Source organism: Ixodes scapularis, unplaced genomic scaffold (genome assembly GCF_016920785.2).
Source record: "Ixodes scapularis isolate PalLabHiFi unplaced genomic scaffold, ASM1692078v2 PGA_scaffold0__279_contigs__length_252992795, whole genome shotgun sequence".
Lineage (NCBI taxonomy): Eukaryota > Metazoa > Arthropoda > Arachnida > Ixodida > Ixodidae > Ixodes > Ixodes scapularis.
The window spans coordinates 184,631,153-184,656,843 of NW_024609835.1; positions in this window are offsets into that span (position 1 = coordinate 184,631,153).

The window sequence follows — 25,691 nt, forward strand, 5'->3', positions numbered from 1 at the left end:
TAACACGGCCGCGGCCGCTGCGGTGTCAGTGGACTTGGGCCAAGCCAACGTTACTATAGAATTAACCGATCAGTTGGGAAACTGCCATAGAGCCTGCTCTGAGAAAGTGGCACCGATCCGTACTCGAGAACCAAGCTAATAGCCATCGCAACGCCGCCAATTCTCTCCCCGCACCGGCCACTGGAGGAACTGCACGTGACTTCTATTTTGGCTTGAATCGGCCATTTTGGCTCCGAAGCAGATACGGTGGAAGGGGCTTCAAGGGTGCCACCCCCCACTCCCGAGCAGACGCGCCGTGAATTACTGCCAAAGTTAGGATGCTCCTATTAGCCCCGTGCACGACCGAAAGCGTCGCTGCGGTCGGCCTTCCACGATTGGCCGAAAGCTGACTATGACGTAGGAAAGGGGATTTATCATCGACGGAAATAAGAGGAATGAAAGAACTTTAATTTTGACGGTGTTGGCAGTGTTGCTTTAAGAGCTCAATGATTTGAAGCTTCCACCATGCTATTTACAAACACCATCCAACTTGTTGTTTGCAAGGTAATGACGTAACAAGGGGGAACCATAGGAGGGCGCCACCAAAACCTCTCACCGCTAATACTTCGTCTCACCTTAGTATGGACTATTGTTAGCCGCGCGTGCTAAAAGCGCGAGCTAGTCGCTTTAGATGAAGCAGCGGCGGCTGCACGAGCGCTCGTGCAGCAAGTGCTCTAGTCGAGGCAGTCAAGGCTGGCCGCTCGCGCTAGCACAGCCTTCGCGATTAGTTCATGCTAGGGTGAGACGAAGTATAGGTCTGGACGTGCTACCTGAAATAACCTTTGAGACATGGTTGTATAAAGACAATATTAATTGTGCCGCAAACCTTGTAAACTAAAAATTTTAGGAAACATCACACCATCCCCCCCCCCCCCCCCCCGTTTTGTACTAATCTCCATTAAAAGTTACTACAAAAAAGTTTTTTTTTCCGTTTGTTGGTACGGAAAAACCCAGTTCCAACAGCTGATTGCCCGGCGCGGCCCGTGGCAACAGCGGCGGCCACCGCGATTGGCCGGCGCGATTGACCGCGATTCAGTATCGTTTCAGAATCGGTTAAGAATTCCTAATACCGGCCGATATAGCCGGTTCAGACCCGACAAATTACCCGAAAACGGCACTGGATACTGGTATGTCAGCGTCGCGGTCGCCGACCCAAGTGATGTTCGGCCGACATCGGCTACATCATGGTAATACCGGCCCGGTCTTTATGATACAGCGCCAATATCGGCAATATCAGAATGATTAGGCCCGATTTCTACGAACTGACGCCAATATTGGCGGAATACTGTGTTCTGCCTGGGGCGATATGCTCGTATATTTGTAATCGGCAAATCAGCCCACGCTCCATGGATCACGAGCAAACAGAACGTGCACATGTACTTTTTTTACGGACTTGCTGCTGTACGCGTACCTTCATCAGCACATATATCGCACCATGGCATTTGTCCCTCTGGGCAAGAAAAAGTGAAGGAATAACCGCCAGCAAAATATGAAGAGTATTTCTGTAGTATAATGCAGAAACCACACGTATCTACAGCAATCAACTTAATTAAGCTAAAACGAGCTTACGTTGAGTACCGAACTAAATCTAATCATCTGAAAAACATCTTAGCTGGTGCAAGCATTATCCGTCCAGATGTGATCCATTATTGCTAAGCGCGGACAGGTGCTATTCGCGGTGAGAAACTCGCGATGGGCGCTTCTCTTTTCCTCACTTTAAAGCCCCTTGATAAAGGCAGTTTTGACAAGTACCGCCATCATTGTTGTGGAAACACGCAAGACACATGCCACGAGCGAGTGCTCCACCGCTCCAGTGTTCTACAGGGTGTAGTGGCAAGAGCGGCGCCCGCTTACAACAAAGCGCGTGAAGACGGTCGACGTAGATACCGCGAGTGCCGCTGGAGTTCTGTCAATAACATCTAGAAGACAAGGCCTGCGCATGACGTTTCGTTAGTAGATCCCCGACCCGACCCAAGCGGCAAACACCCCGATGCTTGACGAGAGTATATATGGGCCACTTCAGAACTACGGCTGCGTTCCAAATCTTACCCAAACGGATCCGAGTTACTCCGACGGGTCGTGTCACGTGACAAGGCAGATATTGAAAAGCGCTGGACGCGGGTAGGTTTTAGAACGCCGAAGTATAAACACCTTATCCTGGGGTAAGATCGAGTAAATTTTGGAACACGGCCAACTACGTCGCATTCACTTGCGGCCACAGCTGCGTGCGCGTCTGCTGAGAGCGAGCTGATAGCGAGCTTGCAGGTCATTTGTACCGTGCATGCGAACAATCCCTCGGCCAGAAGCGCCGGCTAGCACGCGCTCCTGGCTTTGGGACGAGCATTTCTCGAGCGCACGCTCGTTCTGCCGAAGAACGCTTCAAAGCAGCCACCTCGAGCTCTTGTGCTTCTGGCATTGGCTGCGTTCTCTGCTTAGGAATGAACGGAGTATGAACAGCGCCCTCAAAAATGGCGTTCAGTGCCAGCGTCCAGCGCCCAGCGGAGGGCTTTGCGGCCCTTCGCACAGCAGTAAGGCACTTTCACTCATGCATTTGACGCTCCACGTGAAAGTCTAACTTCATCGTATGCTATAGCAAAAGACACTCGACATGAGCATCTGTTTCATTATCTGCTACACAAACCACTGAAGCAGTCAATGAAGCAGACGATGTTGCAGACGATGTAGCAGACGATGTTGCTCATCCGGGCTAGCTAGGGGGCGCTGAGGGGATCTACTAGTGATGACGTTTAGAGGAGGAAACGCGCAGGCCTTGTGTTCTAGGTGGTATTGGTTCTGTGCCCTAGGAGAATTAATGGCACGTTTGCGATGAACGAAGACAACGAGGGTGACGCGGTACGCTTCTCTAAAATGTAGCACCGTAGAACTTTTTTGTGGTGTAGTGGTGAAGAGTTTTAACCATTCCTTTGCCGTCTCAGTTATGAATGTGAAGGCCCGTTCACACGATGCATTTTTCTCGCGCATCTAGTGTCGCGAAACGTAGTTTCGCCAAATGGTTGTGCCGTCTGAACGAGTCCGAAAAGGACGCGCGCATATAAAAAAAGTTGCGCGCACATCTCGTTTCTGGAGCGAGCTTTTGCTGAAAACTTTGCCGAGTCCTGTCAATCACTCTGAGGGCGCCGCCAATGGCCGCTCAGAAACGATCTCACGTGGCCTTTGAGGGGGGAGCGAGCTGTTTGAGAAGACCACTTCACTGCCGGTGTTGTAGCCGAGCCAAATCCGAAAAAAACCGAAACCACAAACGATGAATACTGCCGGCGCTTCCGCAAGCACGTCAAGCACCACTGAAGGAAAAGTGAGTAACATATCGGAAAAAAATCCAGCGATGGACGAAGACGTAATTGGTGATGATGATAATTCACGTTTATATTTAATCATAATTAAGAAATAAAACCTTGAGACAAGGAAACAAAAAGGGACGTACACAGTACCGTCTCAAAACTAGCACAGCATACAGCTCTCATTTACTTCCACAACAGTCTTCTTCTTTGTCAACCTCCATCCAAATTATACATATTCAACAGTAAATAAAGTAAATTGCAGTAAATGACAATTCAACAATTAGTAAAAGACAATTTAAGAGTAAATTAAGTAAATGGAAGTAAATGACAGCTGTATGCTGTGCTGGTTTTGAGACGGTGGTGTGTATGTCCCTTTTTGTTTCCTTGTCTTAATTTTTTATTTTTTAATTATGATTGTTCACCAGCTCGCCTTTGTTTTGACTTTCAGAATGTGTCGGGAGATGGAGAACACGACGCTGGATGGCTAATGGTGATGATGATTTTGGTTTTCAACTGAATTGCCACTTTATGGTCAACACCCAAACTATTTTCGCAAGTCTAAACGTCATCGTTGTTGCACGTGAAGCGGTACGTGTGAATGAGCACATTTCGCGAAACTTGAGTGTCGCGAAACTGTTGCGCGCCTAAAAGATGCATCGTGTGAACAGACCTTAAGAAAAAAGACGGGCACACACTGCTTCGCGCCGGGATGCAAGTCGGGCTACCCGAACAACAAGGACACCCTGAGTACCAGCGATCGTAAGCCGTTGCTGTTTCGCCCGCCAACAGAGGAATCGCGCAGACTACAGTGGGAAAAAAATCTTCAACGATAAGATAAACACCTCTGCGAGACATCAGTGGTGTGCCAGAAACATTTTGAACCGCACCTTATCCTTCGGGACTATGTGAACATCGTCAATGGGTAAGAGATTAGGATGCCCCAGACTAGGCCGGTGCTCGCGGAAGATGCCGTGCCCACTTTGCTGCCTGATTTCCCGGCGTCCACTCAAATGCGATGCCCCGTGAAAGGACAACAAGGAAGCGGACAGCAATAGTAGTGACCCAGCCAGTGAAATAGCCAGCCAGTCGCGCCGAGACATCCATGAACGGTCAATTTCTTCGCCTGATAGACCCGACAAGTCGATCTTCATAGGTGCTCAACACACTGCATTTGTAGAGCACTTGAAGCTACGCACACAGTTGTGGTCACGGATTTACGTACCAAACTACTCTACGTCATCTACGCAACATCACGTATTTAGAAGAGGGAGAGTGCGGTGATCTCGGACGAAGAGATCGTGAGCTTTACACCAACCCACAGTGGGTTAATTGCTGCTCAGTGCTTCTTTCATGGACGAAAAACAAGCAAGACTGAAGTGCGCACAGCGGAAGAAGCAGAAGGTGTGCTCCAAGAGGCTGACAGTGCAGTTTTGTGCCATGGAGCTATGTGTGGCCAGGAGTTCAAAGAACTCTCTCATAAGCTTACTGTCCGGATAGAGAAGTCCCTCAGAAAAGTTCAAGGCACCGCATTCAGCGCGAAATGTACGGGGATGATGACAGCTGAACGTAAGTGGTATTCTTAATATTTTATTCTTTAATTTAAAGAATGCTAATGTGTCCAGAAGGTACACAAGAACAGCATACTTTGCATTTACACAACATTAAATGTACAAAAAATACTTCTCTTAATATCCTGTGTGGCAATTTTTACGAGTTCGTATACTTCCCTTTCACTATCGTTACCCCTATGAAATGTGTTTTATGATTATTTAGAAAAATCTGGCTTCATGTTTTTTTTCTTGTAGAAACCAGGTGCATCACCTGTAGTTATCTGATGAAGTCCCTGCTGTCGAGAAAATCACGATTAAAGACAAAGAGGCCAACAAGAATGTGTCATGCTCAGCGCTTGAAGGCTTCGTGGCAAAAACAGAAGCGCTTGTATTCTCGTCTTTACACCCTGGAAAAAAAAAATTGATTCGATGGAGAAACAGAATGCAAAGATGGAAGACGAAGAGTTCATGCGCCGCCTAGAATGCCTTCCACCCAAGCAAAGGGGAGCAGCACAGCACATTTCTAATGCCGCAAAACGGAGGAGTACTCGAGGGATGGCTTACTCGAAAGAATGGCTGCTTGAATGCCTAATTATGAAGATGAAAGGGCCAAAGCTCTATGAGCATATGCGAGAGCAAGAAGTTCTTTTGTTTTGCCTAGCAAAGTGACTTTGCAAACATACTTACAGTGTTACAGAACCGGCTTTGGCTTTAACACTAAAGTGTTAAATGTGCTCAAGCAGAAGACATCCACCATGGACCCTAAGAAAAGGCACGGCGGACTGCTTGTAGATGAAATGAAGCTCTTGGAAAACCTCTACGCAACATCTTCGGGCCACATCGAAGGATTTGTGGACCTAGGACCATCTTATTCTGTGGCAGATCAAGACCTCCTGTGTGACCATGGTATGGTCATAATGTTTGTGCCCTTCATGGGAAAATGGACTCAACTTCTTGCTGCCCTTGGCTCTCGAGCAAACCTGAAGGAAGACTTGCTGTGTAAGGTAGTGGTGGAGGCTGTCACTCTTGCGGAGAAAGCTGGCTTGTTCGTTGATGTCATTACCTCCGATGGAGCTACGTGGAATCGAAAGATGTGGAGCTTGATGGGTGTCCATGCAACTGCAACAAGCACAAGATGCAAAGTCCAACATCCTGTCAATCCCCAACGCTTCTTGCACTTCGTCTCCGACTTTCCGCATTTCTTGAAGTGTCTTCGAAATGGACTACTCACCTGAAGCTACAGCACCCCAGCTAGAGATTAAGCGCAACTCTTAAATAACCCTCCTGCGTGTTGTGAGGCTCTTATTTGCTGCTCAGAACAGCCATAGAAGAGGAAGGTTATCCAGATTGCCCCATCGCCCTGTCACAAGACAACTATGTTAAAATATGACAAAATACAAGCATGTTAACCGCTACATAAGGATTACTGTTAGATTCTAGGTTTCCCTTCGCGTCGTGCGGGAGTCCCTGAAAGCCGATGGCTGCAACGTGGAGCTTCAAGCAATGCCCGGCATCACAAACTGTCGTCTGCAGCCAAACAACTTCGAGAAGATGCGAGTAACATACGCCTTCCAGCTATTTCACAGCTCAGTCCTGAACGGACTGCGGTTGTAAAGAAGTGAGGTTGAAGCTCGCTACGGAAATTTCGAGCCTGTGCTGATCTTTTTTTTTTTTTTTTGGGAGAGCTTAAAATATTATCCCTAGAACTTAGTACAGTAAAATTGACATTAAGCAAAACTAAACACAGGATGGTAAATCGTGATACGGTTTAGTCACTGGGCTTTCGCTTGTCATTATGGCACCGATATTACTTATGCCGCCACTTGACGCGGTAGTCAGTAGGCAATTAGTGATATGGACATGTTTAATATGCCATTACAGGTTATGCATTTTAGGCGATGCAAAATTATTGTTCGCGTTTGATGAACCTACCTGTCATAGATATACTTAAACTTGGCATATTTATACTTTTTATACATTTCAGGATGATACACGACCTGATCGAGATCATGACGTCGCTGTTTAAAGGTGAAGCGCTTTGGTCAGGGTCAGACGCTGAAGATACGCTCGTTCCATTCCTTGCTTACCTGGCCGAATGGGAGCTGCACGCCGGTGTACAGGGCGGCTTTCTTTCAACAACTGCTACCGGCCTCAGGGTCACCATTGCCAGCGTGCTCTCACTCTTGAAATATTTGAACACTCATGTGGGCTTTGGCTACCTTATAACATCAAGGTTGAGCCAGGACCCAGTGGAACACTTCTTCGGCATCGCCCGCCAGTCATCCGGATGCAACAATCACCCAACACCCCACCAGTTCCTCGTTACTGTCAACTGCCTGAGGTTTTATAATCTCGCTAGGTCAAAATCTAACGGGAATTCAGAACAAGGAGTGCTTAATCCACTCGTTGAGCCAGACACCCAACAACCGTCAATGCTGCAGTTACAAACAACTCCTGATTGACAATCTCATCTCCGGTGGTGGCCTGGACAATGCAGACCGTGCTTTGCAGCTTATTGTACCGGCATCTACAGAGCGCAGGTTGTACACATCTGCAAGAAGTGACAGCAGGTTAATTTACTACATCGCTGGCTACGTGGCTCGGAAGTCAGTGCTCAAGACAGGTTGTGATGACTGTAAGCAAATGCTGCTCATGCGAAGAGAGTGCACTGGAAATGTTCCCATTGCAGCATTCACCAAACTGCGAGACAATGGTGGTCTGCTCTACCTATCTGGCTCCCTCTTCCGGTTTGTGAAGAACCTCGAGAATTTCTTCATTAGCTTCTTCAGCTCCAAGCAGCTGTACAAAGAAAGCATCCTGGACGTTCTGGCTCTTATCAGGTCAAGGCCGCAGCAGACTGTTGGCTGCTCGATTTACAGGAAAGGTAGACGGCAGAAGCCACTGCATTTTACCTAACTACACGTCTTCATTTCTTTGTGAAATCAGTCAACAAAAGTCGTGCTACCAAACGCGATGCAGCAAAGTATATTAAGCTAAGCCGATGCACCTCACTGCATTTTGTTCGTAGACTATGGTCACGCAGTTTAAAAAGCCTTCTGAGTGTAGTGACAATTTTGCTCTCTATGCCGCAATATATTTTGAGTATTTTGTAGTCTTTTAGCATACTACGCTGCTGGGTATCGTTCATGTGCTTGCCGTCTATGTTGATTAAGTGTCTTACCACTTTTGAGAGGTCGTGAACCAGTGTGCTGAGAATAAATATTTTTTTCATATTAAGGTTTGTGTAAGTTTGTGTTCATATTGCATTTTAATGCTTGATGTACTCCCAATCGAGGTATTTGTCTTTATAGGCTGCCTTCCACAATAGACAAATTGCTATACGTTTGTCAGGTGCAGTGGCACTTTGGCCGTCCCCAAACGCACTCGGCCTTGCACCTTCCACAACGCTGGTCCCGCATTAGCAACACGATGACAAAAAACAATACACCCGTTTATTTCGTCCACTCACAATTGAAAGTCTTCGAGATTTATTGAAATTTATTAGTCTATCTTTTCTTGCTGTATCACCATCGCGTTGTTTCTTTCGCAGCTATTAAGCCTGCAGCCCTAGTGATAGCGTTGCTGAACGATCTGTCAGTACGGGGGGGGGGGGGGGGAGTCGATATTAATTAAATAATCTCCCTCAAAACACGCAAATATTTCAAGTAGAGGATAGCACACACTCTAGAGGCATAGTCCAAAGGCAGAACTACAATTTACTACAGAACTACATTAGCGGTTGTTTCGCGCCGCGAAAAGCTCCAGTCAAACCACAGTAGTAAGCGCCGAACAGCGCTGATGATGGGGCTGACGGGGGCGCGCTCCTAGGGCACAGAACAGCAGCGCCATGGTGTCGTCTACGCGCAAAATCTTCACAAAGTGGCCGCCGCTCTTGCCACTACAACCCCATCTAGAACACTGTACCACCGCCATCCGCTTCGAAGGACCGGACATTTCAGCGGGGCGCCGCCATTTGCTTCCAAGGCCCGCTCGAGACATGGGCCTCGTACACTGGTGCATTTGACGCTACTTGCAAGACAAGCCCAAACACATCGAGGAGCTTTATTTCACCCTGGGTAGTGCGCGTGACACCCACGCGGTTGTTTTAATTTTCATAGTGCATAGAAGCTTGGTGTTGCACGAACTTGTGCCAGCAAAGGACGTTTAAGGCCACGGTCCCTCTGAATGTGGCAGTTTAGGTACTTTACGGCAGGCCATTACTCATCTCCTTTTAAATACTGTTTTGTGGGATTGATGTCATTTGAAAGGCAATGCAATCCTCTTTCATTTGATATTATGTATGTGTTGGTTTTTACTCTTCATGCGCATTTGTAGCGTTGCGAATATGATGGCGCGGACCCTCACTTGCTCCGCTAGTTCATGTTTTATGAACGATCCATTAAAGATAGCACGGTTCCAATATAGCAGTTTTGTTAAGATGATGTCGGAGCAGAGTCTAACGATCCACTTTTTTTATATTTGCACTACTTTGTTTTTTTCATCCCTCAAAATATTGCCCTAAAACTGATATTTTTCCGCACAAATATGTTTTTAATGACAAGAGCTAGGGCAATGAAATTAGCTACAGATGTAGTGCTTATAATTGGTAATATGCAGAAAAAAATTTAATGTTGTGCAAATTTTTTTTGTTTAGATATCTTATATCAAACGTAGCACTTTTTTGTGCTTCGTGTCATGGTAGTTCAAATGCCGCTGAAGAAATAATTAAACTATGAGCTTCATCTGAAATCACAAGAAACGCTTTTCCGTCCCCCACTTTAAACAGTTTGCGACAAAGCAAAGCAACATTACATGAGCTTCCTAACACCGAATCTAATGCTGACGATGTCGCACTTTTGAATCATGACGATCGGCAGTTGCGCCTGCTCTGCACAAGCACCAAAGTGGCGGCGTTCACAACACTGTCGGGGAAGAGAGTGCCGATACTCTAAGCGCAGCTCATTTATTGGCTCTAGTTGCCGCTAAACTCCTTTTCCCTGACTGAAACTGAAAGTAAATATGAATAATACACCATTATTATAGCTTATTTAGTTATAACCAAATACACATAATGAGAGGAGGAAGCGGGCGGGTAGGAGAAACGCGGGTTTTATACTCGACCGTTCTAACCGTCTAAAAAAAGAGATAGCACGAGCTTGCGCTGGTTTAGAAAAAAAGGCATCCAAGGAAAAGAGGCGGCACACTGTGTTCTTTGTTATTATGCGTCTAATTGCAAATTGTTGTGTGTATGTTTATTCAGCCGGAAGTTAGTCTGCCTTAGTGGGCGTCTGGTGTCTCAGCTGTAGATGAGCCATTTAGCCAGTGCGGTACAACCGAAAACCTGGGGTCTTCAACGTGCGCCACGCAGTAGAGATGCACGACCGCGCGCCGGTACGATGCTCTTCCAGATCGAAACGGGCAGGGGCGGAGTGGGTTCTGCAGCGCGAGCTTTCGCTCCCAGTGCTCCGAGCTGGTGTGCGCTAGACCATGCACTCGGCAATCAACCCCCCCTTGTGCGTCTAATTTATATACAGGTATAAGTATTTGAAGATCGACAATGGAAGTCGATCGTCTCGAGGTAATGTAACGTAATAACATTATATAAATTATAAACTGGTTGAAGGACTGAACGACTTAATTTTTCAATTCTTGGATTGTAATGTGGCGGTAGGCTATTGTACTTACTGTTGATGAAGAGCAATATGAGGTGACGAGGTAATGATTAAATGATGAGGCTCTATAAGGACGACGACATTAATGGGTGTTGAACCACAACGTACAGTGCCAGACTTGTTTCAAGTATCGTGTACCCAAAAACTTTCTTCACCCGCAACAGTATATGGTAGAATCAATGAGGATGTTGCTTTACAACTGTACGTGGAACAGGAAAACTGCACTGTGCAGAAGCGCGGCTTATTCGTTAATATGAGGGACGGATTTCTAGCAGCATTCCCTGATTGACTACTTGGAAAAAATGGCCTCGTTGACGTAAAGTGTCCCCGTTCCAAAAGATTCTTGAAGCATACTTAAACCGCAAAGGAGTATGAGGCGAAAAATAAGAAAAAGGAGTCTGGTGTGAAAGGTCCAGATCACCACCGTAGCTTCTACTATCAAATACAAGGGCAGTTACACAATACACAAAGAAAGGCTTGTGATTTAGTTATATTTACACTTAAGGGCATTGATATCCAACCTATTCAGAGAGATGACACCTCCTGGTCAACCAGCGTAGAGCCTTTTCTACTCAAGCTTTACATGGAAGGCCAGACTTCCGCTGAAATTCCTCACGTAGACGAGTTGTCCGACCGAATAAACTGCCATTTCTCCCGATGTGGGTATCTCTCGATTTTTGTTCGTAAGCGATAGTATCATGAGATCGAGGGGTGTGGCTATTCTTCCGCCGAATATTGCTTCGGTGGGTTTTTTTCCGTGTAAGATGAGACCGACGCGTGCTGCCGGAACAAGAACCTGGCGATTCTTCACTGAACTGCTTCTTCCGTAAGCTTCAAAAGGGATTTTTTTTTTCGTTTCGCACACCATCTGTGCTGCTTGCCCGTTAGTTGCAGGATGGTATGGTGCACTAATGTGATGCCTGATGCCGTTTTTTTTTGTTTTTTTTTTCAAAAACTTGTTTATTTTATTTGAAGCAAGACTTGGCGCGTTATCAGAGAAAAGTATTTTCGGTAGGGCAAAAGTAGGTAAAAGAGACCGTAGAACGTCAATGACGTGTTTGGACGTCGTGGCAGACATCGTGTAAACTTCCAGCCACTTAGAGTACGCATCGTACATACACAGTAAATATTTTAACACCCAAAATCGTGTTAAAAGGGTGTTTTTTTAACCAACACCCTTCCTACACCCCTCCTACACCCTTTTTACACGATTTTGAGTATTGGTGGGTGTAACAGGGGTGTACGAGAAGGCTTACACCCTACATACACCCCTCTTGCACCCCTATCACACCCACAATTTGAAATATGCTCAGGAAATCGTGTTAGAAGGGTGTAGGCACTCGTCGCAACACCCCCCGGTCATAACGTGTAGAAAGGGTGTGATGGACTTGTATTATTTCAAGGAGGCGGAGTTAATCACGTCGAAGAAACCCTTGTCTACGAGAGGAGCCGGTAAGGACATCGTGACATCGATTGATCGTCATCGCGGTATAGCAGCATGTGCCCCAAATCGAGGAGCAAGCTATGAAATGAGTCGGAAAAAAAAAATGTCGCCTGCATTAGCAAGCTCGAATTTTTATCTAATATGTGGTTTAAGCGGTGGATTTTATACTTTGTGCAATACCAAGACGTAGCTCGAATTGCTTGGAATTATGTAGCGATGCATCGGTCCGCGTCCCGTCAAAACTTCAGGACATCAATGAGAACGTGCAAGAATGCGCGTCACATTAATCTTACACAAATCCGCTTTCCGCTCTGTTCGGTCAATATCATTGTCATCGACGCCGTTTTTCTTCATGCCAGAGGAGAGGCCATTTATTCGTACCGGTTTTTGCCCGACAACCCGGCGCAAATGACGATGAGCAGTGCTCTATGCTTCCGTCCCCGGTCAAGTGGTTTTTAACGGACGTCCACACACTTTTCATCCACACGGTGTGAGACGAGCGTAATGTTGATACTGTCGATTACACCCATGATTTTATAACCGTTCATGTTTATTGCTTTGATGAAACGGTTGCTGATGTACGGCGGTACCAACATCCAATATAATTAATCGCCACACAAAGGCACGTACGATTAGGAAGTGCTAGAGAATGTTTTTTGCAACTCCGATCGAACTCTTCGTCCGAGAGGAGCCGAAAATTACGTGTCGCGCGTGCATCAGTTTTATCAGTTCAACTTCGATTTAAAAAATCACCTCCCCTCGCAAAAGGTGACCGAAGACGTGTAAATATACAACCCAGGCAACACACCGTGTGTCGCCGATATTGGATCTATTCGAAAAGATTGTGCGCACACCATTTTGGTTTAGCCAATATTTAACGAATGGGATGAGTCGCGCCAACGATATCCTGACATAACGTACGCGACGCCGTTTTTAGTTGAGTGTTGAGAGTATCCTGCGTGAATCGGCTGTGCCGGCGAGGTATTTCTATTTCTTTACCGCCTAAAATACGACGTTAAAAAATAAAAAAAAAGATTAGCCAAAACGGAATCTGCTTGCTTTTAGCCCGAGAAGTCTTTTCCGGGCAAAAAGCGAGCAAATTCCGCTTTGCTTAATCTTTTTATTCATTTTCTTTTTAACAGCGCTGAAGCTTGAAACAAACAGTGGCGCCTTTTTTTTGGGTAGCACAAACTCACCTGACTGGACCAATAAATACACTTCCAAACACATGAAGAAAAAAAGGAAAAAGAAAGAAGGAATTCAAACGCATAAACAAGACGACGATCAACGAGTTCGTTCTACCCAGAAAGCATAAGCCACTCCCCGGCTCCACACTTTTCGAAAGGGAACCGCCACTCGAACAACAACTTCAAGGTCCCACATACAAAGCGACCCTCCCTTTGCAGCCCAGGAGGCAGCAGAGGGAGATTAGCAGCTTTGTCCACCCCCTTTGACCTCTTCTTCTGATAAGCCTCCCCACTTTCTTTTGTGTCCGTGTGGCTGTGAGCGAGTGCGAAGGCCGCTTCTAGCGAATCAGAGGTGTGGAGCGAAACACGTGACCGCTCTCCGTGGGACAAAAACGCTTGGACGAACATTTGTCACGCGACTCGCTCTGACGCGCTGATGGCTTACTGGAGTCATAGCCTTCGCCGTTTGCCAGTTTATGGTGAGCTGTAGGGACCTGAATCCGGTTTCCAAAAAGCGTCCGTCAGTGTTCTCTTTTCCGTGCAAGCGAGTCTGGCAACCTTGCCGAAAGAAGCGACCGTGCTGTTATGAGCTCCACGTTCGACTCTTTTTTTTCGCCGGATCGTCAAAACGTAAGCCAACCATCTCTAGTGTACGTTCTCATAAGGTCATCGCCCCTTACCCGGTGAACTGTTTTGGACCCGCGACGCCCAATTTGAGCCGGTTCACGCCTTCCTCTCTGTGACTGGCTGACGAAGCCTAACGGAAGAATCAGCCTGGTCCGCTCACGGCTGCGACCCAGGCGCGATGGCAGCGCCATCTCGCGAAGAAGATATGCAACTGGACGGAACCGGAGCTGGAGCGCCCGCCGCCCTCGCCTGCGGAGGGAGAGAGGCCGCGCCAGGTCAGCGCAACGCCGACAATGCTTTGCCTGACGCTAAGAAGCGTCGGCACGACAGCACATCCGACGACGCAACTGACCACTGCCACTTTCAAGCGTCGTGGTCCGCAAGGGACCCCGACAACGACGACGACGGCACCTGGAACATGGCCGCAGCGCGACGAGGAAGAACCAAACAACGGCCAGACGCCATGAAAGAGAGACGCGGCCTGGACCAATATGTACTATCGTTCCGCCCAAAAGGGCGTCGAGCCATGGCAGACATCCCTCCGAGGGAACTTCACCAGCAAATCAGGGCACTGGCAGTGGCACCGGAGACCATCAAGCATCTAACGGTACGTGTGAACGATGTGTCCAACACTATCACTATTACCACCTATGATCGGCTACACGCCTCAAGACAACGCCAGCTCAAAGAACTTCGGGTACCCGGACAGCCCCCTCTCGAGGTGACCGTCCACCAGATCCCCAGCCGCGGCATGTCTCGTGGGGTCATACGGACACTTCAAACAGAAACAGAAGATACCCTTAAAGAAGCGCTCGAGAGCGAATCCGCCACCATCCTCGCTGCCCGCCCCATGGGCAAGAGCCTGATGGCATTGATCACCTTCGCGGCACCCAGACCACCGCGCACCATAAAGTACTGGAGCCGACTGACTGCCGTTTCACTGTACGTGCCACGAACCTTGGTGTGCTTCCGCTGCCACGGAACGGGGCACAAACAGGACATTTGTACTAAACCGGCTGTGTGTGAGAGGTGCGGAGTGGGGCATGGCTCCGAGACTATCTGCGCCGGCGACAAGCTACACTGCGCCATTTGCGACGAGGACGGGCACCTTGCCACAGAACCCAATTGTCCTGAGAAGGCCCGATGCCTGGACAAGCTCAAGGCACGTACAGGGCACAGATCGCGCAGCCGAACGAGACGCGCTCGATCCGACACATCGAAACGACCGCCAACACCTAGCCCAGAAAGGCTGAGAGGCGAGGACTACCCACCACTGCCCATCAATAACAAAGATTGCCAGCAAGGACAACGAAGTCAGTCGGTATCCTTTACGCCTGCTGCAAGCTATGCAGAGGCAACCTTACCAAGGAAAAGAAGTAGGAGCCGTCGACGGAATCCGTCGACCCAACGACCCAATAAGGACCCTATCGCCGAACTCAAAGAAGCTCTGGCAGACTTGGACAAAAAACGCGCAGAGCTAACAGCTCGCCTCCTTGCACTCGAGGAAGCTCGCACAAAAGAGGCTGAAGTAGAAAGGCAACGTAGAAAAGACGAGCAGCAACAAATTGAAGACGAACAGAGAAGGAAGACTGAGGAAGCACGTCGAAACATGCACCGCCTCCCGTCACCACCCCCGTCATGCCGCAGGCCCAGTGCGCCCGCCGTTAACACCCAACAGACACAGGAGATTATGCCCGACTCCAGAAACGCCCAGGACTCGCACGCACAGCTGCTCAGTACACTACGGACCTTCATGGAACAGCAGCAGCAAATGTTCCTACGGACGCTCCAACAAACAATGAGCAACTACCAAGCCCAGCAGCAAGCATTTTACCAGCAGCTACTGCAACAGAAAGCACACCCGGAACACAATGGCCACTCAGCAAGCACCATCTAACAGCGCTAGTCGCCCCCCAACCTCCCAGGGAGGCGTCCCCACTTCGTGCTTCCCCACCCGACACCCGCAACCCATACCTTCCACCACTGCCAACCTCGCCACAAACTCCTCCCCCTTGATACCGGACGTCCTCCAGTGGAACTGTCGCAGTCTCGGAATGAGCGCCAATGAGCTTGGGGAACTGTTTCGTTATGAGGGTCAGCCGACAGTCCTGCTGCTTCAGGAGACCAGGGGGACCACACCGGGCGTCCCAGGCTACTTCGGTTTTTTCTCACCGTCCATCAAACGCCAAGGACGCCGCGGCGAACCGGACCTTGTGCAGGCCCAGGCCGCAGTGTTCGTGCGCCGCGATGTTCACCACTTTCAAATTGACACGGCAGAGTACTGCACCGAATTCCAGGAGGTTGTGGCGGTACGGTGCCGCCTGGACAAGAATAGGGAGGTCATTTTCGCCTCCGTTTACTTACGCCCCGAGACCAGTCGTCGGAGTCGAGGGAACTTCTCGTGGCTGCGCCAGCTGCGAGTGCGATACCCGAAGGACCGGATACTTGTAGCCGGCGACTTCAACGCCCATCACCCCCACTGGGGCTACAAGGAGGCGACGCCAAGAGGCCGCCACCTGGAAGAGGAGGCCGAAGCGGCAGACCTGGTGCTCGCAAACGATCTTGACTACCCGACGCGCCACGCACTCCACTCGAACCAAAAAGACAGCATCCCGGACTTGACATGGGCCACCGCTGGCTTCGTGACGGACTGGCGGTGTGACTCGGACCCGCGTGGAAGTGATCACTACCCTATTTGGATCTCACTCAACGTGAGGGCCAGAGCGAGACATGCGCGCACAACCAAAGTGACTGACTGGACCCAGTTTCGGCTGGCCCTTGAAACGACCAAGGAAGAGGATGACCCCGTAGTAGATCGCATTCTCGGGGCCGCCAAGGGAGCCACAACAGAAATCGAATTGACTGAAAACACGCCAAATCCAGACAAACACTTATTGCATCTATGGGAGGACCGCTCCAAGCTTCATGCCGAGTACTTGAACAACGGGCGCACCCACAAGGACCTAGTCAAGGTGCGCAACAAAACTGCGCAGGCCAGACGACATGTCAAGCAACTTTCCAGGGGACGATGGCTCGATCACTGTGCCTCGTTCGACGAGCGGACTGGTCTCCACAAGCTGTGGCACACGTTTACAGCCATGTCCGACCGCGCCAAGTCACGGAACATTACAGGGAATGCGCTACTCGGCCTACAATGCACACAAGAAGAGTTTGAGAGCCAAGCAGCAGCAACATTCTTTCCACAACCACCAACTGAACAGTTACCATCACCAGAAATCTACACGCCCGAACTACCTGAGCGCAACGATGGTTCAGAGAGCCTATTCACGATGGCCGAACTCGTAGCCGCCCTCGAGAACGTCAATGTCCGCAGCGCACCCGGCAAGGATGGTGTCACGTGGGCAATGTTACGCAACCTACCCGAAGCCACGAAACAAACGCTGCTAGATTACATAAACGACATTTGGGTCAAGGGCGAGCTCCCAGGATGGTGGAAGCACTCCGTGGTAACACCCATCCCGAAGCCGGGTAAACGGCCAGACAACATTTCCCACTACGTCCAATATCGCTCACGCCCACAGTATGCAAGCTGCTCGAACGGATGTGTGCGACGCGACTCAACTACTACCTGGAAGAAGTCGCCGACGGCTACTTTCACCCGGGACAGACCGGCTTCAGACCAAATCTCTGCACACACGACAGCCTATTCCTACTCAGGAGAATTGCAAACACCCGTAAAGGAAGGCAGAAGAAACCTGGAATCCTTGTTGCTGTGGACCTCAAGAAGGCCTTCGACACCGTACGCCACGACGCCGTGCTAGGAGCCCTGAAGGAGGCCTACCCCGGCACCAGGATGCTCAATGTAGTCAAGTCTTTCCTCAAACACAGGACCTTCGAAATAAGATCAGGCAATAGAACACCCCAGCAATTCGAAAACAATACAGGAGTTCCGCAAGGCGCGATCCTCTCGCCCATCCTCTTCAATCTGGTGATGAGAGAACTGGCGCAACGAGTCGAGCGCGGGGGTCAAGTGCGGTTGACCATGTACGCGGACGACATCACAATTTGGACAGAGCCCTCCGACCATCCAACCACAGAACGGGCGAGGGAGGCTATTCAGTGGGCCCTGGACACTATAGCCGAACATCTGGAAGCCACAAGAATGAAGGCCTCCCCGGAGAAGACCCAGTATCTTATCCTAGGAGGGGCAGACACTGAACGCAACAAGATTGACCTCTCTCTTGCGGGGGTGCGCCTGCAGCGTCCGCCGGAAGGCTGGATGCGCATCTTGGGCGTGCCTCTCCACGAAAAGGGAGGTGCTGGTACCTGGCTCAAACAGCTCGGCCCGGTATGGAAACGATTCGTCCACCTCATCAAGCGGATCTCTCACCGGTTCGGCGGTGCTGGCACGCAGGTTGCCCGAACACTCGTAATGTCTGTGCTCACATCGCGAGCCTGCTACGGCGCGACTTGTTTCGACTTGACGAAAGCACAACGGGCCAAACTGGAAAGCCTCTATCGCGAAGCGCTCAGAGTTGTCACGGGGCTTCCCAGACATACACGGGTGGAAGAACTATACCGTTATGCAGAACTGCCAACACTGGACAGCATCATCCGAGACCGGAAGAAGGGTGCGGCCGAACGCCGCGAACTCACTCAACAAGGCCGTAGGTTGCTCGACTATGACGGGCAGACTTCGCCTGCAGTAGATATCCCACCTCGCCTTGCGCCGTGGGAAGACGTGCTCGTTCTGGCCCCCAAACCAGTACCTCGAAAGACCAGCAAGTTCCGCCACAATAGGCAACGCCAGACAGTTACAGATAATGCCAAACCATCAGACGATCCATACGAAATTACAGGTTACACCGATGCATCCTGGAATCCCGAGAACAGACGAGCGGCCCTGGCGGTGACGGACCTCCACCACCCACCGCAGACGCTGCACCTCCGATACGAGACCGACCCCTCAGTGGCCGAGCTAGAGACGCTCGCCGTCTACCACGGCATCGCGTGGGCGGCAGAACTCAAAGATGACACTCGCAAGATTACAATATACACGGACTCGCTGGAAGCACTTAAGGCGTTGTCCAGGGCACCACGAAGAGGAACTGCGGCCTACGACGTCAAGATGCTTTGCAAGCAACTACAAGACACAAGGAATATAAAAACCCAGGTGCTTTGGGTTCCGGGCCACTCTGGCAACCAAGGCAACGAGGCTGCGCACGACCTGGCGAGCGAGATCACTTCCAACCGCTCGCAGGACACCGCCACGCCTCGCCTCGCCAGACCGCGACCAGACCCCGAGGCCGAAAAGCTCCGACGCAAGTTGGAACGGCGCAGAGAGCTCCGAGCACAAATACCACAGAATGAGCATCCCCTACCCCAGGGGCTCCCTCGAGGCGCGCAGGTGGTCATCCACAAAGCCAGGACGGGTGCCGCCCTAACCGAGGACGTCTTGGCCAAATGGCGCGCTTACACTAAGAAGCGCCAAAACCAGTCACCGGTGAACGACGAACTGGAAGAGCCCTCTGCGGACCCCAACCCTTGTATTGTGACATGCCGCACGTGCGACATTGGAGCCCGCCCTACGATCCAGCATTTACTGTGGAACTGCCCCGGTCTAGAACCGATAAGGGCGAAGCACAGAGGTCCCACCATTGACTCCCTCGAGGCGTGGACTACCCCACAGACCGACGCCCGTCAGACTTTACTCTCGCTCTGGGAGTTTGTCCGCGAAGCCGGGATAACCGAAAGGATATGATGCCCTGTTCCTTACCCTTTACCCTTCCACATCCCCAGCATTAGGCCATAGAGCCATCCTTGTGCAATAAAATGTTCTCCTCCTCCTCCGTGCAAGCAGGTCCTGACGAGTTCCATTTCGCGACCGTAGTTTTTCGTTGTGAACGGCCAGAATACATCTATGCAAACTTTTTCATCTATTGGCTATTTACTTCGTCGGAGTCTATGGAATTATTGTGCTGTGTTTGTTGGACGAGTTTCGACAAAGAGCTGCTCATCGGCGGACGCGAGACTTCCGCTGAATGTGATCGACCGCCTTCATCCTCGACATTGTGTTTGCGGTGTTTCGTGCTGCCCCAATCGGATTGTGCATCTATCACGACTGAGTGCTGCTCATCGGTGACCGCGAGGCTTCCGTTGAATGTGAGCGACCGCCTTCATCCCCGGCATTGTGTTTGCGAATTGTTCTGTGCTGCCCGAATCGGATTAATCATCTATCACGGATTACATGAGGTCGCTCTCTTATTTGTAAGTACTTTGCAAGCATGCTTAAAAACATGAACTGCCGCTTGCGTCCCAAGTAACGTCCGGTCGTTCCGTCTTTCCAAGCCTGTCGAGTTTTGCTTACGTCACCAGTGCTAAAAGAATAAATGTCGCAAGCAGGGTTCTCCCTAGGAATTTCTGAGAGGTGGTCATTACCGAGGGGGGGGGGGGAGCTAGAAAATAACACCCCTTTTTAGGGTGTTAGACATTAATCACACCCCTTTTTAGGGTGCTAGAAGGCACACCCATGACTAAGGGTGTTAGAAATCACACCCATGACTAAGGGTGTTCGTAAAATCACACCTTTATTCTAGGGTGTGAGAATATCACACCCCTTTTTAGGGTGTCCGAAAATCACACCCCTTTCTTAAGGTGCTAGGAATTACACCCCTTTCCTAGGGTGTTCTGTTACACGAATAAGGGTGCTCCCCATAGGACAAGCCATTTCCACCAAAAAGGGTGTTAAAACTTTAAGTGTGTACTCCGCAGATGTGGATACGTTTCGCCACCCACCGACTGAATAGTGGATCGTTTTCAGTTACTGTTCGAGTCTTTCCACAAAGTTAGCCCAGGTGCCAGGACTTTTGTCGAAAGCGGTAAGTGTTCGAAACGTCGACAACGTCGGTAGCCACGTGTTGTGCTTGAAACTGGACACTTACCAATCGCTGAGAAGAAACTTGCTTGTTCCGTCTGCCATGAGTCGTCCGATATCCGGTCATCACCACAACACCATCTCCCGACAAAACTGGTCTTCATTGTCCGCATGTCCATGGTTAGCAATCAAGTCAACTTATAAATTCCCGAACGCCCATAACTTGCCGTCGCTAAACGCCGTTCATTCATAGCGTCTTCATTGCAAATAAACGTCTTCCTATTTCTTCTGGTGGTTTCCCAAAGCTGTACTTACAACATAATGTGTGTCGGTACTTCCGAAAATATTGCAACGGCGTTTGTTTTCCGGGAACTATAATGTAAAAACCTTTACAACATCTTCCGGACCCCATGAAACACAATATTTCGTGACGTTATTTTAGTCGTCATTAAATTGCGAAGCAGTTTACTCGACGTCCGCTTCCACTGGTTGAGTCTACTGAGCATGCATTCCTGCAGAGGAAATTTTCATTGATAGAATATTGACACGTCAATCAGCATTTGATTCCTTCTTGGTAAGATTTATTGCGAAAGCACGTTACAACCGCCGACCGCATCTCCCTATATCAGACAACAATTTATACCCAGCCTGACATTCTCGCATACATCCGTTTGCTGGGCCACGCTACTTGAGCTAGCTGAGCACAGCTGGCAGCGGCGCGAGCAAGGACACGAGGGGAACGTGATGGTGCTCGAGCCATCCCACTGTGAACCAATGTTTCGGCCACCCCACGGGTGCGTGTCGCCATCTATTGGTTGAACTAACGCCTTGTTCAAGATGGCTGCCGTGGGACCGCAGCCTTAAGCAGTTTAATACCCAATTCACACGGCAGCGTTAATGTACCTTTGGCTTAGGTCCCTTAGCTGGAGGTACCTGCATACTCCGTTTCACCTTATGTTGTACCGCATCAAAGGCCAGAAGCTCGAGCTCATAATGTTCACAGCCGCACCTAATGCACGAGCGCCTGTGCCGCCGAGATCTGCCCAGGGTGGCTATTTTGCCTTTTTGCACTCCCAGGAGACTAGGGAGAAGGAAGTGACGTCAACAACGCAGCAAATGCAGATTGGATGTTAATTTTGTTTTCTTCTGTCAACATCCAATCTGCGTTTGCTCTAGTCGTTGACGTCACTTCCTTCTTCCAGGTCTCCTGGGAGTGCAAAAAGCGCAACATAGCACCCCTGGATGGCCCTGGAACAAGAAGCTCGCGCTTGTAGCCTTTCCTGCGGTACATCGTAAGGTAAAATAGAGTATAGTAAACGGCGTTCTCGATCACACGATAAATAAACGGAGCACTTTAATTTGATGTCAATTGCATTCTTGCTAAACCGCCAGAGGAGCGCATGATAAACAAATATTCCTCAAAATCGATTTGACGCGCAATTTTTGATTATTCTGTGTGAAATATCACATTTAAAACCGAAATATTATTTGTGTTTGCTTTTGCGGCACTTTGTTTTCTTTTCCTCTAAGTCTAAGTGCGCACCTAAGCGAGTCTTGCTTTAAAACGTCCCACCTGTCTGATCACACTGGCCCTAAATCATCTGCGGTTACGAGTTACCATTGCTACATGGGCGACCTTTTTCTTCTTAGCAGCTCCATTTTTCCGCAGTTCTCACTAAAGTAACTAAATAGTGCCCGGCACAAACGAATCCCGCCGGAGCCTCACGATTACGTCAGTCACGCCATCGAAAGGGATGGATAACGATGAAGATAAAAGTTCCTGGGCGGGACAGTCGGACGATTTGTCCCTAACCTCGAAAAAGAGCTCGCAGTGGTCCATCGCGTTCGGGTTCGAAGAAGACATTGTTTTCCGTGTGCCGCCGTTGCTACCTGCTAGCAGGAGTATGCGTTCCTCGTTAATGTATTTTTCCATCGCATTTGTGTCCACAATCATTTCATAATTCGCGGCTTATATATATTCAACTTTTATAATGCATTAAACAAGATATATTTACATATCTGTGATAATATTTTTTTTTTTTTAGTTTTTGGATTTCAAGCTACTCCCTTTACAGCTACTCCCTGTAGCTGTAAAGGGTGCTCGGCGAGCTTCGTTTAACACAGGACCTCCCTTAGCCAAAGGGACCTTTATGCGCCGTGTGATCACGTTCTCCAGCTCCCTTTACGACAGGTACCTGGGCTAAAGGTATCTATACGCTGCCGTGTGATTTTGGTATAAGTATCCTAACTCTAGGTTGCAAAAAACTTCCACCGGGCGGGGATACCCAAACTTTTCGCCGCGAAAACTTCACTTCAGCTTAAAGGAGTCATGAAACGCTTTTTCAACTTTTTCCTGTTTAGCTTTCCTCCTCAACTCATAAATCGCGCATTGTACCAAACAGTTCAAGAAGACGGAAAGGGGGAGTCCCCTCTTGCTGGGAATCTCTCTTGTGTAGCCGGACACAGCCATTAGGGAGTTGTAATAGATCGTTTTTCTCCTCCGCTACGGTATCTCCGAAGAAAACGCCGCAGCTGCGCATGCGCGCCCCCAGCCTTGTCTGCATAGTTCAAGGTCTTGTGGCGGATTACGGAGCGCTATCCGGCTGCTTAGCGGGCAGCGGAAACGCTCTGCTACAATTCCCTATTGTCCCCCCAGAAGATTAGCCCATCGCCCAAAATTCAGACAAGTTGCTTTCCCCACCCTGTTCACCCCGAAGCTGACAGTGCAGTGGAAGCTACGTGCTCGTTGGGCCCGGCCACACTTTTGCCAAGGTGATCACGCTCTCTGGCCCATACCGACCCGCAGAGAACGAGGTCAGGTGATGAAAGGAAAGCGGCTGATTGGTCCGGCAAGCGCGTAGCTTCTACCACAATGTCAGCTTAGGGGTGAAGGGATTAAGTCCGGTCCGGTGCCGTGTCACGTGCGTTTGGGCCCGATGACGCGCCGCGGGTGCCCGGTGACGCGCTGCGGGGTCCGCGGATGTATCACAGTGAAAAGGCAGAGAGCTTACGAAGGGAAGGAGGTACGAAATAGTCCGCTGTGTTTTCAAAATTTTCGTACCGAAAGTCAGACTTCTGACTTTCTACCTTTGTTCTTTTGGCCCACTGAACGATCCGCTATTAGTGAAGTCTCAATAGGGAGTTTTCGTAGATCGTTTTCGCCGTCCCGCAAGGCCCTCCGCAACCCGCTACGATAGCGGGAACTCCACAGTCAAGGCTATCGGCGCGCAGGCGCAGTAGCAACCTCGTCGTTGCGGACCGCTTAGCGGAGGGGGCAGCGCGGTCTACGAAAACTCCCTAATATAAATTGATTTATTCCGGTCCAAAATTCGTTTCATGGGCCCTTTAAGCCCAGACGCAGCCGGCATATCGAGCTGTTGGGACCAATAAAGCAGCGTCCAAACCGCAAAAAGCTAGACCTTTACAGCTTATGAATGGTTCCGCGACGATAGAACGCGTACAACACAAACATGACGAATACCATGAAGGTACGCTCTTGATGATGTGGGATTGTCTCGTTAGCTCGTAGTGTCGGCTTCGTCTTGACCTAAGCAGAAACGAGATATATATTACCTCAACGCGCTTAGCTCTGACTTGATTATAAATCTGCAGAGAATGCTTGTTTTGGCTAAAGCGTTTTACACATTATGACTAGTTTGAATTTGATATCAGTGGAAATGCACTTGACCACGAAATCTGAATTTCAGAGGAGAGGTGGAATGGTCTTGGGACGAGTACGAGAAGTGCCTCCAGACACCGTGGGACCGTACAAAGCCCCAAAGGATAGCCCTGCTTGTTCTGAGCGGCTCCAAAGTGGAACTACCATGTCCAGGAATATGGTGCGTTAAACTTTATACAGGAGTGAGTGTTCAACACGTGGCGCACATACGGAAGGAATCCGTAACGAAATATGGCGGTGGCAACTGTAGACAGCGCACCAAGCGGGGGCTCAAGAAAGATAAGAAAACACTTTTTTTTATTTCAGTTTGTGTGTTGGTGCGCGGTTCGCTCCGTCAATATTCTTAGGTAGCTCAATTATTGCGACGGTTGTTTCAAAAAATAAATTACCAAGGAAATTCACAAAGCAAGAGCCATCAGTTTTCCTTCCTCTATCTTGCACTGTATCATCAGGTGGAAACATTTGAACACCGGAGGATAGCCTTTTTGCTGTATAAGAAGAGAGAAGATTGTTTTTGCAGGTGTACCTCACAGTACATCGCTGCCGATGCCCATTTCTCAAGAAATGTTTGGGAGAACAAGTTGATGTTATTACACCCAAGGTTTCGGTATACACTGCGTGACACTGAAGCGAATAATATCGCAAAATAGATGGCAACATAACCCGTTATGTGGTCACGTGACGGCGAATATTTGACCTTGATAACGTTTCTTTCATATCTGTTTCTTGCAGCGTTTTTTTTTATTGCTGATATTTTGTGTTGTTCTTTGCCTAGATAGTGCCCCCTATGAGTCATTATACAGAACGCGTTTCATAACGTGGACTGAATTGCTGCTGCGAAAACGACGCATCACACAGAGAAAATGTTTGATTCCGCAGTGGTCTGTGCCGAAGGGCCCAAGAAGAAAAATTATTAGCGCTCAGAAAAATTGAGTAAACAATTATTTATAATAATGAATTTTTGTATTATTAATTTTGCAGGTACAGTGTCAATTAGAAACCTCACGCAAATTATTGAAACCGCACCCACATTACAATACTATAAGGCACGCGCAGCATTATAAGGAGTTCCGAAAAATGTTCAAATTGCACGCGTCTCTAGGTTCAGGGTTCTTATCGAAGCGCATCTCCGCACCTGAACTTCCTCTCCCATGACCAAAATGCGCAACATACGTGCGCCACCATGCATCGCCTGAAGAAGATACTAGTTTCGAAAGCCTTTGAATTGCCACAGGAGGCTTGCCTTTTAAACCGGGAGCTTTACAAGGCCAAACAACCTCAGGAGCCGCGTAAGCACGAAATGTGTATGTCGGACGCTCCGTAACCGATAAATAAGAGTGAAAAAAAAACGGCAACTGG